The sequence below is a fragment of the Neofelis nebulosa genome, chromosome 8 (assembly GCF_028018385.1).
Source record: "Neofelis nebulosa isolate mNeoNeb1 chromosome 8, mNeoNeb1.pri, whole genome shotgun sequence".
NCBI classification, from domain to species: Eukaryota; Metazoa; Chordata; class Mammalia; order Carnivora; family Felidae; genus Neofelis; species Neofelis nebulosa.
This window is the reverse complement of record NC_080789.1, coordinates 42,022,892-42,038,077: the sequence shown is the minus strand read 5'-3', so window position 1 is coordinate 42,038,077 and position 15,186 is coordinate 42,022,892. Positions and strand designations below refer to the sequence as shown.

At 38.3% G+C, this 15,186-nt stretch overlaps 1 long non-coding RNA gene across 3 annotated transcripts in view; it reads left to right on the top strand.

Annotated features, from left to right (window-relative positions):
* The window catches only part of LOC131519187 (uncharacterized), a 166,537-nt gene extending 152,721 nt beyond the window's left edge, over window positions 1-13,816 (top strand). For 2 of the 3 annotated variants that reach the window (XR_009265515.1, XR_009265514.1), the window contains one exon: window positions 12,280-13,816. This is a non-coding gene — a long non-coding RNA (uncharacterized LOC131519187). The remainder of the gene's footprint in view (window positions 1-12,279) is intronic. The other variant, XR_009265516.1, reaches the window with a different exon arrangement.
* The last annotated feature ends 1,370 nt before the right edge of the window (window positions 13,817-15,186 follow it).

Below are 15,186 nucleotides of genomic sequence, written 5' to 3'. Positions count from 1 at the left end.
AAGGACATTGATCACAATGTCCACAAGGATGTTGACCAAATGGATACTCTATAGACTATCATGCTACACTGATAAGGTGAGTAGCAAGGTGCTTCCACACCCAATGATAACCATAAATGGATAAATGCAACAGCCCTTACCCAATCAGGCTGAAGCAATAAGGGCTTCAGCCCCTCCAAGATGAAGAAATGGGTAGCTCACCAGGCCAACAACCTAGTTAAACCAGGGTGGAGGAAAAGAGAGAGGATGGATATTAATTATGGCCTTGAGTCCAATTACAGCTTGTAAGGGAATGTTGCTTGTCTCTGTAACACTCCTGCATCAATTCTTTTGTGGGCATTGCTGTCAGCTACTGCCTGTATGATAGACCACATAAAAAGCAGGGTACTAGCAAATCTGAGTAATACACATTGTGGAGTATATCAGACATCTCTTATGCCCATTTCCTATCCAGTTGAGCCAAGGTGACACCTGATAGCTGATAGCTGCAATCTTGTACTTTCTACGCTGGGGCTTCTCTGCTCTGCAAACATGAGAGAGTGAACACTCCTTAAGGCAACTATATCAGTAGGGGACAAGATGCTTCCTTCTATCTGTGTCTCAGCAAACAATTCCTAATTCTGCCCCCTCAGAAGTTCTCTAGCAAGGCAGAACCCCTACTGCCTATAAAGGTAATCAGATCAATAATGTACCTCTATACTAATTTTTTGTTATCCTGTTTTACTCCTAGTTCTCTACCCCCAATTTTTGTTCCCTGGGATCATGTCCCAAACTAAGTGAATGTGAATGTGAACCTTGTCTGAGGTTCTTCTTTTTAGAAAACCACAGCAAAGACACCAAAATAAGATAGAGCCCCAGATGTGGTGCTGTAAGGTTTTTCAGAGAAAATTAAAACTGAGTTATGCTCTAAAGTCTCACCTTAAAAATTTTCCATGTGGATAAGAGGAAAAGAATATTCCAGATAGAAGTAAAAGCATGGACAAAAGCAAAGAGGTAGGAAAGGGGTTGGTAAATTCAGGAAATTTTAAGTGTTTCACGATGGTAGGAGCAATGGAGTCATGTGCTTGAGGTGGCAGGGGATGCTGGAGAGGGAACAGGACTCTGATACAGAAGATTTTATGTGCCATTCTCGTTGGGACTTCTTTTTGCAAACAATGAAGAAACAATTACGTTAACTCATACCAAACTTTCTGCCTAGCCTGAAGGATTGTGAAAACCAGCTTACTTTTCAATTTCCAGCTGAAACATGAGTTGCCATTACCTATGAATATTTAAAGATGAAGCTCTTCTGAGAAAGCTCATTGAAAATTCCAGAGAAAATATGTGGTAACATAAAACAGACACTGTTGACTACCTATCCAAATTCATTTTTTCCCCCTCTCCCTCCCAAACAAAAGATCCCCAATTTTGTCTGTGCATTCTGACTGTATAGTCTGAACAAGAGAAAGGCTTCCTAACTCCAGGTGATAGTCTAAGCTAGAAGTTAGCAAACTTTTCCTAAAAAGGACCAAATAGTAAATATTTTAGGTCTTATGAGCAACATGGACTTTATTCCAACTATTCAACAATTCTTTTGTAGTGTGAAGGGCAGTCTTTAAGAATACTGAACTTCAGGGGTGCCTGGGTGGCTCAGTCAGAGTGTCTGACTCTTGATTTCAGTTGGGGTCATGATCCCAGAGTCATGAGATTGAGCCCTGCGTAGGGCTTCTTTCTGAGTGTGGAGTCTGCTTAAGATTCTCTCTCTCTCCCTCTGCCCCTTGCCCCCACTCATGTGTTCTCTCTAAAATAAAAATTAAAAAAAAGAATACTAAACTTTATTTATGATATTTAACCTTGAATTCACCTAATTAAAAACAATTTTTAAAAATTGTAATTCCAGTAAAATTAACATATAGTGGTATATTAGTTTCAGGTATACAATATAGTGATTCAACAATTCTAATTTATTTATGTATTTATGTGTTTATGTATTTATATATTTGAGTGAGTACGAGCAGGAGAGCACCAGAGGAAGACAGGGAGGAAGAGAGAAAATCTAAAGCAGGCTCTGTGCCGTGTGGAGCCTAACCTGGGGCTCGATCCCACAACCATGAGATCATGACCTGAGCTGAAATCAACAGTCGGATTCTTAACCAACTGAGCCACCCAGGCACCCCTATATATACCACTTTTTTATTCATTCATCTATCGACGGGTACTTGGGCTCCTTCCATAATTTGGCTATAGTAAATAATGCTGCAATAAACATAGGGGTGAATATATCTTTCCAAATTAGTGTTTTCATATTCTTTGGGTAAATACTAAGTAGTGGAATTACCAAACCATCTGGTAATTCTATTTTTAATTTTTTAAGGAACTTCCATACTGTTTTTCACAGTGGCTACGTCACTTTGCATTCTCGCCAACCGTGCATGAGGGTTCCTTTTTCCCCACATCCTCACAGTGCTTGCTACTTCTTGTGTTTTTGATTTTAGCCATTCTGACAAGTGTGAGATGATAGCTCATTGTGGTTTTGATTTGCATTTCCTTGATTATTAGTGATGTTGAGCATTTTTCCCTGTGTCTGTTAACTATTTGCATGTCTTCTTTGGAGAAATGTGGGTTCATGTCTTCTGCCCATTTCTTAATTGGATTATTGGGGTTTTTTTGAGTCGAGTTGTATAAATTCTTATATACTTTGTATACTAATCCTTTATCTGATATGTAATTTTCAAACATTTTCTCCCATAAGTAGGTTGTCTTTTTGTTTTGTTGACTGTTTCCTTTATGGTGCAGAGCTTTTTATTTTGATGTAGTCCTAATAGCTTATTTTTGCTTTTATTTCTCTTGCCTCAGGAGACATATCTAGAAAAAGCTACTATGGCCGATGTCAGAGAAATTACTGCCTGTGCTCTCTTCTAGGATTTTTATGGTTTCAGGTCTTACATTTAATTCTTTAATCCATTTTGGATTTATTTTTATGTATGGTGTAAGAAAGTGGTCCAGTTTCATTCTTTTACATGTAACTGTCTAGTTTTCCCAACACCATTTGTTGAAGAGACTGTCTTTTTCCCATTGCATAGTTTTGCCTCTTTTGTTGTAGATTAATTGACCATATAAATGTGAGTTTATTTCTGGTTCTTCTGTTCTGTTGAACTGATCTATGTGTCTATTTTTGTGCCAGTACCGTACTGTTTTAATTACTTCAGCTTTGTAGTAGATCTTGAAATCCGGAATTGTGATACCTCCAGTTTTGTTCTTCTCTATTTTTTTTTAATGTTTATTTATTTTTGAGAGAGAGAGAGAGAGAGCAAGATCATGTGAGTCAGGGAGGGGCAGAGAGAGAAGGAGACACAAAATCCAAAGCAGGCTCCAGGCTATGAGCTGTCAGCACAGAGCCTGACATGGGCCTCAAACTCACAAACCGTAAAATCATGACCTGAGCTGAAGTCCGATGCTTAGCCGACTGACCACCCAGGCACCCTTTGTTCTTCTTTTTCAAGATTGCTTAGGCTATTCAGGGTCTTTTGTGGTTCCATACAGATTTTAGGATTATTTGTTCCAGTTCTGTGAAAAATGCTGTGGTATTTTGATACAGATTATATTAAATATATATATATATATATATATATATATATATATATATATATATATATAATGTTTTGGGCAGTATGAGCATTTTAACAATATTATTCTCCCAATCCATGAGAATGGAATATCTTTCTATTTCTTTGTGTCATCTTCAATTTCTTTCATCAGCATTTTATAGTTTTCAGAGTATAGGTCTCTTATCTTCTTGGTTAAGTTTATTCCTAGGTATTTTATTATTTTTGATGCAATTGTAAATGAGACTGTTTTCTTGATTTCTCTTTATGTTGCTTCATTATCAGTGTATAGAACCGCAGTAGATTTCTGTATATTGATTTTGTATTCCTGTGACCTTACCGAATTCATTTATCAGTTCTAGTCATTTTTTGGCAGAGTCTTTTAGGTTTTCTATATATAGTATCATGTCATCTGCAAATAATGAAAGTTTTACTTCCTCCTTACCAAATTGGATGTCTTTTTTTTCTTTTTCCTGTCTGATTTCTGTGGCTAGGAGTTCCAGTACTATGTTGAATAAAAGTGGTGAAAGTGGACATCCTTGTATTGTTCTTAACCTTAAGGGAAAATTTCTCAGTTTTTCACCATTGAGTATGATGGTAGCTGTGGGTTTTTCAGATATGGCCTTTATTGTATTGAGGTATGTTCCCTCTAAATCTTGTTCTTTGGGGTGTTTTATCATGAATGGATTTTGTACTTTGTCAAATACTTTTTCTGCATCTATTGAAATGATGATATGGTTTTTATCTTTTCTCTTGCTGATGTGGTATGTCACATTGATTGATTTGCCAATATTGAACCACCTTTGGAACCCACTTGATCGTGGTGAATGATTTTTTTTAGTGTGTTGTTGGATTTGGTTTCCTAATAATATGTTAAGGATTTTTGCCTCTATGTTCATCAGAGGTCTGTCTCTCTCTTTTTTGTAGGGTCTTTATCTGGTTTGGGTATCAGGGTAATGCTGGTCTCAGAATGAATTTAGAAGCTTTTATTCTCCATTTTTGGAACAGTTCGAGAAGAATAGGTATTAACTCTTCTTTAAATGTTTGGCAGATTTCACTTGTGAAGCCATCTGGTCCTGGACTTCTGTTTGTTGGGAGTCTGTTCACATTTTCTATTTCTTCCTAATTCAGTTTTGGGAGGTTATTTCTAGGTGTTTGGGAGGTGTTTCTAGGAATTTATTTCTTCTAGGTTGTCCAATTTTTTGCCATATAAATTTTCATAACATTCTCTTGTCATCCTTTGTATTTCTATGGTGTCAGTTGTTATTTCTCCTCTTTTATTTCTGATTTTGTTTATGTGAGTCCCTTCTCTCTTTTTTCTTTTTTTGATGAGTGTGACTAAAGGTTTATGAATTTTCTGATTCTTTCAATGAACCAGCTCTGATTTCATTATCTGTTCTATTGTTTTTATAGTTTCTATTTCATTTATTTCTGCTCTAATCTTTATTATTTCCTTCCTTCTCCCTGGGTTTTGTTTGTTCTTCTTTTTCTGCTCCATTAGGCATAAAGTTAGGTTGTTTATTTGAGATTTTTCTTGCTTCTGAAGGTAGTCCTGAATTGCTATAAACTTCCCTCTTAGAACAGCTTTTGCTGCATCTCAAAGATTTTGGACTGTTGTGTTTTCATTTTCATTTGTGTCCATATATTTTTTAATTTCCTCTTTGATTTCTTGGTTGACCCATTCATTGTTTAGTAGCATGTTATCTAATCTCTATGTATTTGTGTTCTTTCCAGATTTTTTCTTGTGGTTGATTTTTAGTTTCATGTTTTGTGGTCGGAAAAGATGCATGGTATGACTTCGATCTCTGAATTTGTTGAGACTTGCTCTGTGGCCTAACATGTGATCTCTTCTGTAGAATATTCCATTTACACTTGAAAAGAATGTGTATTCTGCTGTTTTAGTATAGAATGTTCTGAATATATCTGTTAGATCCATGTGGTCCAGTGTGTCATTCCAAGCCATTGTTTCCTTGTTGATTTTCTGTTTGGAAGGTCCACCCATTGTAGTGACTGGAGTGTTAAAGTTACCTACTATTATTGTATTACTATCAGTTATTTCCTTTATGTTGGTTATAAGCTGCTTTATGTATTTGGGTGTTCCTATATTGGATGCATAAATATTTATAATTGTTGTATCTTCTTGCTGAATTGTTCCTTTTGTGATTATGTAGTATCCTTCTTTGTCTCTTGTTATAGACTTTGTTTTAAAGTCTATTTTGTCTGCTACTTTGGCTTTCATTTCACTTCCATTTGCATGATTCATGCTTCTCCATCCCTTCACTTTCAATCTGCATGTGTTTTTAGGTCTGAAATGAGTCTCCTGTAGACAGTATATAGATGGGTCTTGCTTTTTTATCTATTCCATCACCCTATGCCTTTTGATTAGAGCATTTAGTCCATTTACATTCAAAGTAATTATTGATAAGTATGTACTTGTTGCCATTTTGTTTGGTTGTTTTTGTAGTTCTTTTCTGCTCCTTTCCTTTTTTCTCTTATCTCATGGTTTTCTGACTTTTTGTGGTGAGGTACTTGGAGTCCTCTCCCTTTATTTTTTGCATTTTCATAAAAAAAAAGTTTCTGATTTGTGGTTACCAGTAGGTTTATGTATAACATCTGAAGATGTAGCAGTCTGTATTAAGTTTATGGTCACAAGTTTGAACCCATTCTAAAAACACTAAATTTTTACTCCTCTTCCCTTGCACGTTTTAGGTATATGGTGTCATACTTCACATCTTTTTATTTTGTGAATCCCTTGGCAGATGTTTACTGGTTTTGTGCTTCCTACTTTTTTACTCCTACTTATGTTCTATCCTTTCCATTGAAAGAGTCCCCTGTAACATTTCTTGCGAGGCTGGTTTAGTGGTGATAAATTCCTTTAACTTTTGTTTGTTTGGGAAACTATTTCTTTTTATATTTGAATGGTAGCCTTGCAGGATAGAGTATTCTTGGTTTCAGGTTATCTTCTTTCAACACTTTCAATATATCATGCCACTCCTTTCTGGTCTGCAAAGTGCCTGCTGAAAAAATCAGCTGATAGACCCAGGGTTTTCCTTGTGTGTAACTGTTTTCTCTTGCTGCTTTAAAAAAATCTCTATCACTTTTCTGCCATTTTAATTGCTATTTATCTTAGTGTGGACCTCCTTGGGTTGATGTTTTGTGTGTGTGTGTGAGGGGGGGTTCTCTGTGCCTCCTTGATCTGGATTTTGGTTTCCTTCCCCAGATTTGGAAAGTTTACAGCTCTTGCTTCTTTAAATAAATTTTCTGACCCATTTTCTCTTTCTTGTCCTTCTGGGATCTCTATGACACGAATGTTATTATGCTTGCTGGTGTCACTGAGTTCCCTAAGTCTATTTTAATTTTGTATTTTTTTTTTTTTTTTTTTTTTACTCCTCTTCAGCTTGATTGCTTTCCATTACTCTGTCCTCCAGTTTGGTGATCCATTCTTCTGCTTCCTCTAGTCTACTCTTGATTCCTCTAGTGTATTTTTAATTTCAGTTATTGAGTTCTTCATCTCTGATTGGTTCTTTTTTATGTTTTCTGTCTCTTTGTTGAGGGTCTCACTGAGGTTCTCCATTCTTTTCTCCAGGCCTGTGAGTATCTTTACAACCATTACTTTAAATTCTCTATCAGGCATATTATTTATCTTTTTTTCATTTGGCTTTCTTGCTGTTATTTTTGTCTTGTTCTTTCATTTGGGACATATTCCTCTGTGTCCTCATTTTGTTTAACTCTCTGTGTCTGTTTTTTATGTGTTAGGAATATCAGCTACGTCTCCTGATTTTGAAAGTAGTGGCCTTATGAAGAAGAGGTCCTGTGGTGTCTTGCAGTGCAATGTCCTCTGTTCACCAGAACTTGGCATTTCGGGAGCGTCTCCTCTGTGTGTTGTGTGCACTGTATTGTAGCTGAGCCACGTTTGCCTTTAGTTCAGCCATCTGCAATGGCTCTTTTTGCCTGTCTTGGGCAGGATTTGTTCCCTATAGTGTTAGTGGGCCAGTCTGGGGCCACCTTGGGTTGAATCAGATCAGGGATTTGCCAAAGCTATGACAGAATCAATCTGCAGAGTGCTTTCCCTATGTTGTCCCCAAGAAGCTTTTGTTGGTGGATAGAGTTGGAGTCAGACTAGATGTCTGCCCACTGCCCACTGCCCACTGTTAGGGCCCCGGTTGAACTACTGTGTATGTTTTTTTTTCCACTCTCCCTGGGACTGGAGTCACTTTGGGGTGGTGCTGGCCCCTGTTGTGGCTGCTTACACACTGCCATGCTTGGGGTGCTGCTTTGGATGGACACCTGCCATGTGTGTTGAAGGGGATGGGTCTGCAGGAAAACTCAGGGGTGGAGTGTGCTGGTCCAGTGCTAGAGGGGACCTGTAATGGTCTAGGAAAACTGCCAAGGCTGGAGGGGGCAGACCTGGATAAGAGTGTGGGAGCAAGGCACACTGTTAGCAAGCTAGGTGGAGAGTGTTTGAGCTGTGCTATTTCCCACAAGTATCTGTGTATCTAGGCTGAGGAGTAGAGGAGGTGTATAGCACCTACTGGCTCTTTTGTTCTTGGAGAAGTCTCCCAAATATCCCTGCCCCTCCAGCACATGCTCTGAGATTAGTAAATGTAGCTCCCTCCCATATACCCCAGGCATTTTTCAAACTGCTGCTTCTATGCTCTATTTTTATGGTGCAGTTTGTTGTATTGTTGTGTTGTCCCTTTAAGGGCAGGGACTCAGTTTTCTACCACCCTCTCATCTCTCCCTGAGCTGAGAAGGCTGAGTTTTAAAGTTTCAGGTGTTAAGCCCCACTGATTATAAGAGCATGCAAAGTTAGACCCTCTGGTTTTCAATGCCAAATATTATGGGAATTCAATTTATCTTCCCAGGGTGGGTCCCCCATGGCTGGGGTGCCTGGTGTGAGATCTGTTCCTCTCCCTTCTCCATGCCTTCAGCATCCCTCGCTCCTGTGGGCAGTCCTGTGAATCTGTTTGGCTGCCGATCATGTCTCTGCCCTTCCTATCCTCTTTGATGTGGCCTCTTCTCTATGTTTAGCTGTGGAGAGTCTGTTCTGCTAGTCTTCAGGTCATTTTCTGGGTTATTTATGCTGATGTGGATACTATCTAGCTGTATCCATAGGACAAGGTGAGCCTAGGATCTTCCTACTCTGCCATCTTCCCCAGAAGTCACCTAATTTTTCTGTATCACAATATATGATTTTCTTTTGATTTTTTGCAACTATTTAAGAATATAAAACCCATAGTTCATGGACTATACAAAAACAGGCAATGAGCCAGATTTGCTTATAAGCCATAGTTTGCTAACCCCTTGTGTAAGCTAATCAGGTTGGTCTAATTTCCTTTGCCAAAGATTGGATTCACTGTGGACAGGTAGTTGAACCTTGACCAATGCAACATGAAGGATGGTATTCTGCAAGCTTTCCTTGATTTAAAAAAGAGGCTCATGAGAAAGAACAGTCATTTTATTTCCTGTGGATACTGCTATGTGATGAATAATGCCTATAGTTGCTACAACAATGTGGTGACCAAGAGGCTTCTTGCTTTTTTACTGAAAATGGAAGAGTAGAAAGAATCTGATTGAATCTTCATCATATTAATGAGCTGTGGAATTAATCTGGAAAATACTTGAATCTTCATGAAATTACTAAAGTGTTGAGTTAACTTGACTCTAGACTCCTTGTTGTAAGAAACAATAAAGGTCCTTATGATATAAGCCGTTTTTAGTCAAGTTTTCTGTTACTGGAAGCCAAAAATATTCTGATATTCAAGGACCCAGGAAAATACTACTTAAGCCATGAAATAGAACAAACTAAAACTATATATGCTGCAGTGGAAGGATATCCAAGACAAATTTTTAAGTGGAAAAAAACAACAACAGGGTGTGGAACAGTTTCCACAGTTAGAATGTAATCTTAAGGATATATAGGTATATATCTTAAAATTGGGGGAAGACTTTGATTAATTATGATTAACTCTGGGAAGTGTTATTGGAATGAATGGGGAGGAAAAGAGACTTAATTCTAATTGTAGCTATTACTTTAGTATTTATAAATTTTAAAGGATGTGCAATTATTACTTTTAAGAATGAAAAACCTGGTTAAAAAAAATGAAAAGAAAATTGTTAATGCTTAGATAGGCAAGTATTGTGAATAGGATTCTGCAGGAGTCTGGAGATGTAGCAACTCAATGCTACTGCCTAAAATGTAGTAAAGCTTAGATTCAGATACACGATTTCAGTTCTATTTTATTCTCTTAATGTGGTATCTTCATCTATGCCACCTTCTTTCTGAGTGGAGCTTAGAAAAGTATAATCTAGAAGAGAAGAGCAGAGAATACCAGATACTGCAACTACAACTGTTTAGCTCTTCTTATCTTTCTGATAGACAGAATATCGAATGCATTGCCCTTGGGTGTTAGGACTGTGTCTTGTCTCAATTACCACGTGCGTTAATGATTTAGAAGTGGGAAAAAGGGCATTTAGTAATGGAAGTCCTTCCTTACATTTCACTAGTGAGACTTAACTGTGTGGGAATGATTTGGGTGAGGGAGATAAAAGAGAATGTGTTTTGTTTTGTTTTAAAATTTTTAATGTTTATTTATTTTTGAGAGAGAGAAACAGAGTGTGAGCAGGGAAGGGGAAGAGAGAGAGGGAGACACAGAATTCGAAGTGGGCTCCAGGCTCTGAGCTGTCAGCACAGAGCTCGATGAGGGGCTCAAACTCAGGAACCATGAGACCATGACCTGAGCCCAAGTCAGAGGCTTAACCGACTGAACCACCCAGGTGCCCCAAAAGAGAATGTTAAGAAGACTGAGAAGAAGATAAAATAAAGAGAAGCATGAGGGATTTAGGATAGCAATCAAGAAGACATGCCTGATAGTAAAAACTATTGCAAACAGAAGAGAATGAGGTTAGTTACACACATTGTAGACTTTTCACTATGATAGTATAAAAGGAAATTATCAGCTGTGTAGGATGGTATTATCATTAGAACCATAAAGATGAAAGAGACTTTAGAGATCACCTATTCCAAGCCCTTTCATTTTACAGATGACAAAACTGAGGCTGAGAAATTAAACTGACAAAGATCATACACTTAATTAGCTATAAAGCCAGACCAGTGTTTAGTTTCTTAAAATAGACTCTTCTATACCACATTTCCTGAGAATTATTTTGTCTGAAGGCAGTAGAAAAACTGGATGACTTCTAAAAGTACTTTATAGCTTAGAAACATTACTCAAGAACGAAAGCTATGATTTATCACAACCAGGGAATTTTTTTTTCCACCTTGGGTCCTTGCTCGGGGAGTCATGAACCCTTTGATATTTATGCAAAATTATGTCTATGTATCCTTGGAAAGCTGTAGTTTCCAGTGCCTCTTTATGATGGATTAATCTAATAGTTAAGTTTCCCCAAAGCTGAATTTGGGATTAATTTCAGAGAATGAAAGTGGAAAAAATCATGCAATCAATGAGGTAACCAGTTTGAATCCAACCTCAGAAACAAGAGGTGGAGAAGTTAAGGGGACCCTCCAGGTTCAGTGATGGGGGAATATTCTCAAGAGCATCTGACTATATTAGCATATCAAAAGCTGACTGGGTTATGGAGAAAAACTTTCATGCGCTGGGAATTTTTGAAAGTCCAGGTAACTAACTAAAAATGTACAACAGACTTTTTCTCCTTAATGCCTGCTCCCCCCCCCCCCACAAAAGGTCTAGAAAATTTACCAGTTCGGCAAACAGAAAATGAAAGGGGCATACCCTAAAGTTGTAAAAAGAAAATAAAAAAGTTGCAGACGCACAAAGAAATGTAACAATTCTGAAACAAATGCCAAATTATGAAATTAACACAAATATCCCCAAATTTGTATAGAAATAAACCTAATGCACCTCCTTACATTTCTCATTTTCGCACTGCACATTTCTAGAAAGAGCTGCAAGAAAGGCTGGTGAAATGGGGAAAGTGAACTATGGACCTAACTCTAAAGAGAGAGCTCCAGGACTACTCAGTAAAATGGGGAGACTATCAAGGCACCTGGGTGGCCCACTGGGTTAAGTGTCCAACTCTTGGTTTCAACTCAGGTCATGATCTCATGGTTTTGTGGGTTCAAGCCCTGTATCGGGCTTTGTGCTGACAGTTCAGAGCCTGCTTGGGATTCTCTCTCTCTCCCTAAAATTTCCTAAGAGTGTAACAGACACCACCTACTTCCCCTCAGGTTCCCTTAGGAAGTTGACAAAAGACCTCACTAAAAATAAGTAGACCATAAAACCTATGACCCACAAGGAATGTTATGGCCATAGACCACCCCTCATACAATGAAAATGAACCAACCAGGAATGGACAACTCAGCATCCAGAGTTATATAGCCAATAAATAAGGTTAGAACCTGAGAAGGAACAAAGGGGAAGGGAAGGGGAGGGGGAGGGGTGACCAGAACCTTACAAAACAAGGACCCTTGCCTATAGTCCTCCGGCATTCACTTACGAATGTCACCTCTCTGTAAAGAGAGATTTCATACTATTCTTCCTTTCTAATTTTATACTTTAATAACTTTTTCCTGCTGCTCATTTTGTGTCCACCTCTTCATTCTTTGATGTGGCAAGACAAGGAATCCTGGGTATTGAGGTAAAAGAAAATCCTGCAACACAAGTTCTACCTTTCCTCACCAGAGCTTCTCTCTCCTTCCTGCCATTTCCTCAAGGTACAGAAAAGTGAACAGAAGATGAAATATTCTGCTCTCAAACAGAAACTGACTGGAAACCAAACTGGATTCAGATATGGAGGAAAGGAAGTAAAAACGTCATCCACACTGTATCACAGCAAATAGAAGGTCTGTCAGAGCTATCCAAGCCTGAGTGAGATGAAAAGAAATGGCATGCAAATCATAAGAGACTCTTAAGTAGAGAACAGACTGAGGGTTGATGGGGAAAATGGGTGATGGGCATTGAGGAGGGCACTTGTTGGGATGAGCACTGGGTGTTGTATGTAAGTGATGAATCATGGGAATCTACTCCCAAAACCAAGAGCACACTGTATACACTGTATGTTAGCTAACTTGACAATAAATTACATTTAGGAAAAGAAAAAAAAATTAAAAATGGGGGAAGGAAAGGAGTCCTGTGTGTAAAATGGTATCAAACAGCATTGTGTGTGACAGAGAAATCATTCATGAAGAGTCAATGCAGCAAACTTCACTGTTGTCTTATTTTAAGAAGTTGCCACAGCCACCCCAGCCTCCAGCAGCCACCACCCAAGATCATTCAGCAGCCATCAGAATCAAAGCAAGACCCTCCACCAAAACAAAAGATTATGTCTGCTTGAAAGCTCGGATGATAGTTAGCATTTTTTAGCAATAGTTTTTTTTTAATCAAGATAAAAAGAAAAATGAAAAGAAATGGCATGGCTACCATGTAAGCATGTTATAGTATGTGACTTTCATCAGGTCACAGAATTAACATTGTAGAATTGGAATTCAAACCCAGGTGGTCTGACTAGCCTGGAAAAATCTGGATAGAAGAATGTTTGATTTACTAAACTGTTTTCCTAAATGAGATAAAGCCATTGAGCCAGCTGTAGTTAGATTTCCAACTCTGATTCTTCGGTGTAAATAAGCCAATGAGAGAAAAGCCCCTACGTCTGATCTCATAACCTTAGGGGACATGAATCAATGAGGATCTCTTCTACAATGATGGACCAGAGCTTGGGGAAGAGCCAGGGATAGCAGTGCTGAGGAACATTATTGACACGGCCTGGTCACAGTCTAGTCCTACAATAGCTACCATACATGCATACTGTCCTAATGAAGTCCTGCTGTAAAAGATTACTTCTTTTAATATCTTCTTGAACAGGAACCTTTGCAGGGGTCCAGCATAGTGAGTCAAGACACCATTAGCACAACTGTTGCCCTTTCCATTACTAAGTTAAACATGCCTAAAATATGAGAATCCTGTCCTAGAATCTGGGTGACAAGAGAGTGGATGTCATAGTTGGGACCATTTCCTTCATGCACCACAACAACAAAAGCCCTATTCTTTTTTTAAGACAAAGTGTAAAGAGCACCCAATCTGTTCCTAGCATGGGTTTGATCTCTAGTCTTGTAGTCCAGCAGTCATTCTGAAAAACATAAATGACACGAACATAATGGCAGCATACAGGGGACAAGCAGAGGGTAGGTAGCGATGTAGAAAAGATGTGGAAGATTACTGAAACCATGTATTGACTTTTCCATATTTCCCCTAATTTAGACAGAGGGCTGTGGCACAAAGCTTCTCTCAACTGCTTTCATTGCCTTACGGTAGCAATGTAAAAGATGTATTTCCAATAAGAATTAACTTCATCTCCTCTTCAAGTTGTGACTAATTGTAAGTACTATGTAGATAGTCAATAACAAAAAATCGTCTGGGACTGTTGAATTCTCATAGAAAAGCTAATAGTGTATTTGACATGGATCAAAGAGGTAATTTTATGGCAACAGAAGTGTACTTTTCTATCTAGTCATGATAACATAATCAACTAGCATATATCAACCTAATGGCTTATTAGCTCTTGTCTACGTATTTGATTTCAGGGCCTGTTGCTGCATCCTTAGTTGTTTGCAAACTGCCTAGTATGTAAATGTCCTAGAGAAGCCCATGTAGCCATCATATTAACTCACTGTAAAGGGTAAACTTACCTGTTAAAGGGAGATATTTACAGTACTTAATTCTTAGGCATCATATGAGGATTAAATGGGACATGTGCATGAAGGATTTAGAATAGTGCTTGGTACCTAGAATGTGTATCATAAGTCAGGGGCCCTTCCAGGAAGTAGAATTCTCTCCGTATGACCCAAAGGAATAAGTGTTAGTGAAAGTACTGCATACATGAGGGTAGGGGGAAGGGAACAAGCAAGGGCTGGTAGGCACCTGGAGACAAGCAATACTCCTCAGGCTGAAGGGACACAGGAAAGAGAGCCAGCTGTTAGCTGGAACTGTAGAAGAGGGACCACCGGGTAGGCATTGTAATCTAAGAGGGATGAAACTGCTGACAGAGATGCTTTGTCAGAGCAGAGGGGGATTGGGAAGAAATACTCTGACCTATTTCTTGTGCCAGTGCCTCCCATCAGCCAAACTTAAACAGCAGCCAACTTGGCCAGATAGCGCAGGACATGCAGTCCTTGGTGATCAGTTTGCTAGAGCATAAGGCAGAAAAGAGCAAATAATGGATTTGGGGGGTGAGGTAATGGGGAGAAGGGGGAATGCAGATTAACCAATGTACTCTGATTCATTTTCTATTTTAAACCAAAACAAACTATCTGAATCCTAACCAAGTTGGTATAACTGCATCTTTTCCCTACTATGAGAAATAAATTATGTGAAATTTTGTTCATATAAAGGTTCATATATGCTTTCCTTTTTTATCTTCTTCATTTGTTATTTATTCATTTAACAAATAATTATGGAATAAGTACCTTGAGAAAGCAATATGCTAAGTATTATGTATAGGATTGGTATTCTTGTCCTTATGGAGATTGTCATTTACAAGTCAAATAATTTAATATCATGTAAATAATACAATAATACAGTAAAAATCCCCATTATAACTTTTCATTTATGTAAAAGGGAGAAAT